Raw genomic sequence first — 5,373 nt, 5'->3', positions numbered from 1 at the left:
GGCCTGGCTGGGAGGACCCTGGGAGGTGAGGGCAGGCCAGGACGGGAACCCCAGCTGCTTCTCACCCCACGGACCCCTCAGGACCTGCCCGCAGGAGGCACCTTCTCAAACGGGCACTCCTCCTCCCAGGGGCACAGGGACAAGCTCAGCATGGCCATGTGCCAGGTGGTCCCAGGGTCCGGGGAGACCTCCGCTAGGGGAGGGTCCCCAGGCCTGGTCCTGGAACCGGGGTGCTGGAGTTCACAGTGTGTTTCCCCACACACTCGGCCACACCTCCCCGTAGCAGGGGCCAGGGTGACCCTCCAGCCCCGCCCCTCAGGACTGAGCCTGGCCGGAGGGGCGAGACGCTGGCCACCCCTGCCTGCACACATCTCTCCTGGGCCCAGGAGCACCCCGGGGCCACCTGCAGAATGCTGGGCGCTCTTGAAGGGGGAGTCTGAGCTGAGCCGACACTGGGGAGCAGGGAGCCCCTGGAGGAGCCATACCACAGGCTGGCTCAGGGGGGACGAGAGCCTCAGTGACGGCGGGTCCACCTCGCCACCTCCTGACCTCACTGCTGTCCCCTCAGGGTTCGGGGAGGGAGGGTTCCCGCCCAGACCAGCAGGCTCCACGGCACCTCTGTGGACGTGGCCTGACTGGGTGCCACATGGGGCAGCGACCATGGGGGTGGCTCCAGGGTGTGTGGGGTCCAACCCAGCACCACCTGCTGAGCCTGGACAGTCACATGTGGGTGGACGCTGGGCCCCTGGACCGACATCTGGAGGCCCTGCCTCGCACGCTGCCACACCGCGGCCGGGCAGGAGGCTGGCCCAGGCCCCGGGCTGGGCGCCACACCCAGCAGGGCCACGGGATGTGACAGGCCACCCAGGGGCGGGGCATGGTGATGGACAGGAGCCCCCAGGCCCTGCCCAGCACTGGGACACATCTGGGTGGCAAGGAGGGCGGGCATCTGGCACTGGGACCCTGGGGGTGGCCGCAGAGAGCTCGGCGCCCTCCCCCACCTGTCACGCCCCGACCGCCTTTATCATGCCTGCACTTTAGACAACAAACACAGTCAAGGCTGTAGCCCACGGCCTCACAGTTGCAAGGCCAGCAGCAGATGCCCCGACTCCGGGACGGCCTCCGTCACCCTAACCTGGAGCCAGGGCCTCACCCCCAGGTCCCGCTGGCCCGCTGGAGGTCCGTGTTCCGGCTGCGAAACCACAGTCTGGCCTTGGATGGCCACAGTGGCAGGAACCCACCAAGGCCCGGCCCCGCGGGCGACTTCGACCGAAGCATGGGAGTCCCGGGGCGGGGCTGGCTTCCCAGCAGAGCCCCCCGTGCCCGTCTGCCGGCCCCAGCTGGGCCTCCCTAATGACCTGTTTCCAGGGCCCTTTGATCTGATCTAGCCTTTAATCACCAGCCCCTACAGGAGCCGACACCGTCACCCCAGGCCCCCGGCCCACGCAGGGGAGCATGATCCAGACACCACACAGAGCGGGCAGCCCGAGCTGGGTCCTGGGGGGCTCTCGTCCCAATTGGGGCCCAAGAGGACATTCCTGGTCGTGTTCCCGGCAGGACGTGGCCAGGCCAGCTGTGACGTGGCTGTTCCAGGGGCTCCTGCTCCCCAGTGTCTGGGGTCACCCGCCTCCTCCCAGGCCCGATGTTGGGGGAAGCGGCAGGAGAAAAGCAGCCCCCACAGTTCTGTTACTGGGACCAGCTCAGGGGTGCGCACGCGGTGGCCCCGCTGGGAGGGCCGCGCAGCCTGCCCCCGCCCTTGGCCTGTCAGGGGCAGTTGGACGCTTCCTCCTCCATCACCCTGGCGCTCTGAGCACCAGTGCCGGGCAGTCATGCTGGGCAGCAGCGCCCGTCCGCAGCCTCCGTCCACTTCCCAGGATTGCCCAGTGGGGAGGGTACACCCTCCGGCAGGCCTCTGTCTTGCAAGGATGTCCGGCCACAGCTCAGTGACCGGCACCAAGTGGGGTGTGAGTGGAGGGGACAGCTTCGGGGCTCAGGGCGGGCATGGAGCTGCAGGAGCCCTTCTCTCCCTCCCCCACATGTGCGCACGCACACAGACATGCACACAGGTATGCACACACGTGCACACGCACCAGCGCTGGCTCCCGCCGCCCCTGCCCGGGCAGCAGGCATGGGTTGTGACGGCTACAAATCAGACCCGCACAGTGCGGGGCCAACGCGGGTTTTATAAAAGTTACCGAGGGCCCGGCCGCCGCATAGTCCCGCGAGAGCCCGGCGGGGAGCATCCAGCTGGTCGGCCGTCGGAGTTCCAAACACTTCGTAAAGCAGAGTCTGAGGCCCGCACCTTGTTCTGTTTAGGGGTGCTTCACCCCTGCCCTGGGCTGCCGCGGGGGGTGGGGGCTGCCTGCAGCTGTGAGGGGAGGGGAGGGGAGCAGGGGCCCCCACAGCGCCTGCCGCCACTCCGGAAGCGCCACCCAGACCCTCTCAGTGGCCATCACACTTTCTGAGTCTCTTTTTTTGTTTGTTTTCAATATTTTAAATTTTACTTTTATTGATTTCAGAGAGGAAGGGAGAGGGAGGGAGAGAAGCATCAATGATGAGAGCGAATCACCCATTGGCTGCCTCCTGCACGCCCCACACTGGGGGTCAAGCCTGCAACCTGGGCCTGTGCCCTGATAGGGAATCGAACCATGACCTCCTGGTTCATAGGTTGACACTAAACCACTGAGCCATAACGGCCGTCCAGGCAGGAGTCTCTTCAAGCTTCCCCCGCCAGGCGGGCAGTGGGCAGCTCCGGACACCTGCCTAGGCCTGCCTCCCAGAAACTGTGCCCAGGGACTGTGCCCTGGCATTCACAGGGGCCACAGCAGCCACTCCAGGTGGCAGCTCGGGGCTCTCCTCATGCCACCCCCCGAACCTGGCAGCACATGGATTGTCACAGGGTTGGAGGAGGGATGGGGACATGGGGTCGGGCCTGCAGGGCTGAAGGGACCAATGGCTGGCAAAGGGGGTCAGAGAAGAGGGTCTGTGCTCCACCCCCATGGCCGTCCACTGGGCACCCCAAGCTAAGCAGAGCAGGGAGCTGCCTTAGGGACCCTCTCGGGGGCCCATGGAGTTGCACCAACGTGCAGGAGCCCATGTGGGAAGGAAAGGAGGACGGGAGTTCCTGTTGGAACTGACAGAACAGCCGTCTCCAGCCTCCAGCCTCCCTGACCTCTGACCTCCAGGCCCTGCTCCCTGCAGGGGACACAGACTCCACGCAGAAGGGTGGGGGGACTTAGGGCGTCCTCCTCGGGGACAGCTCTTGATGAGAGCGGACGGCCAAGCTCCCAGAGGGCAAGAGGCGCAGGAGCTGGGATGTTTACCACATGTCGGGGGCCTTGGGCTGACCCCCAGTTGAGGGTGTGTGGGCGCCCATCCTACCTTTGCAACCGACCCTAAGTCCCTTCAGGGCACAGAACCCACGTGCATTCCTGGGAGCTCTGTGGAAGGGGAGTCCCCAGCCCCCAACTCTGCAGAGGCAGAAGCAGGGCCCTGCAGAGTGGGGCGGGCAGAGCGCAGCTGTGAGGGGAGAGCAGGGCCGCCACCCCCACGCCGCCTGTGCGGGAAGGAAGGCAGGCGCCCCTCTCCCCTCATCATAACGTCAGGGCTGCAGCATCCACCCCAGGAGGCTGGGGCCAATCAAAGCCAGATGTGGGAGCAACACAAAAATGCTGATTATTTTGACTAGGAAAAGCCCTATTTACAAAGAAATAATGAAGTGATTTGGGGGGCTGGGGGCCGCGGGTGATCTCAGCCGGGAGGAGTGAACGCAGATGCTGAGCAGGTCGCTGCTGGACCCCAAGGGGAGGGTCCTGGGCCGGCCGCCTCCAAGGCCAGGGGCCCTCCTGTCCCCACAGGCATCCTGCTGAGCCCTGTGGGGTGCAGCGCCTCCGGCTGAGCCAGCGCAAATCAGAGAGGTCCTGGGATGGAGACCAGGCTCCTGCCCCTTTTGCCCGGGAAGCAGAGGCGTCCCAGAGCCCGGGGGAAGCAGAGAGCTGAGCTGGCAGGAATGGAGGGGTGTGCCCGCAGTGGGTCACCCCCATACACGGCAGAGGGGCAGAGCACACTGTTTGGCATGGAGGGAGCCCCAGCGCAGCTCAGAGGGGGGTTCTCTGCTCCAAAGGGACCCCGAGTTGGTGGCAGGAGCCCGGCCACCCCACTCGGGCACTGGAGGATTTCTGAGGGTGAGAGCTGAGTGTCCTCTGAGGGGAGCAGGACCTGGGGGGCAGGACTTAGAGGGGCACCGGGGAGTAGGGGGAACGCAGGGCAGCCGCACAGGCCCCCCTCCAATCCTGACCCATGTGGGCGCTCAGGGACCCGGTGTGGACATGGGCCCTTCGGGACACCCTCGGGAGTGGGGACTGTCGAGGACGTACCCCACCTCCCCGCATCCTTCGGGGACTTGGGGGATTGGAAAGACCCTTCCACGGAGGGCAGGCGGATCCAGCCCCGGTGGGACCTTTCGGGGGACGTGGCCTGTGGGGTGGAAGTGATCCACACCCATGCGGACACGGCCCTCGAACGTGTGCACACCCCACAGAAAATCACTCAGCCCCAAGCGATGGGCCCGGAGGGCACCGCGCAGTGAGAGAAGCCGGTCACCCAAGGCCACACGTGTGATCCGTGTTCTCAGAACCTCCTGAATCCACACGGTGGCAGAGGTCGCAACGGGGCCGGGTGGGTTGGGCAGGGGGCAGGAGCAGGGTTGTTGCCGGGGCAGCGCGGGAATGTTCTGAAATGGATCAAGGGGACAGTCACCTGACTCAGGCATCCATCGATCGAAGGCGCGGGGACTGCAGGCTCTGGCGGCTCTCTCTCAATAAAGCCATTGAAAATAGACGCAAACAGCCCGGCCAGCGTGGCTCAGTGGTTGAGCATCGACCTGTGAACCAGGAGGTCAGGTTTTGATTCCCAGTCAGGGCACATGCCCGGGTTGTGGGCGTGATCCCGTGTGGGGCATGCAGAGGCAGCCAGTGGGTGATTCTCTCTCCCTCCCTCTCCCTCCCTCTCTGAAGTCAATAAGAACATTAAAAAAAAGACACACGAATGCCCACACCTACCCTTCCTGCCCATGCTGGGCGTGACGGCGGCCACAGCCTCGCACCAGCCAGGCAGGAGCCGGCCCCCAGCTCGCGAGGGTGATGACGGTGACGGTGGCAGAGGTGCCAGCACCACCCAGCACCTCGCTGCCTGTCTGTCCGGACCTCCCGCCCAGGCCAGACCCCACTCCCAACCCCACCTCTGCTGGTGGGAGCTGCCCTGGTGACCATTCGCCCTCCACTCACTCATGACAATCGCCAATCGCATTGGACGGTGGGAGGGGGAAGGGAGCCCAGACACGCTCACTCCCAGGGGGCCAGATTTATCCAGCTT

Source organism: Myotis davidii, unplaced genomic scaffold, assembly GCF_000327345.1.
Source record: "Myotis davidii unplaced genomic scaffold, ASM32734v1 scaffold880, whole genome shotgun sequence".
NCBI classification, from domain to species: domain Eukaryota; kingdom Metazoa; phylum Chordata; class Mammalia; order Chiroptera; family Vespertilionidae; genus Myotis; species Myotis davidii.
Note: the sequence above shows the minus strand (reverse complement) of the source record.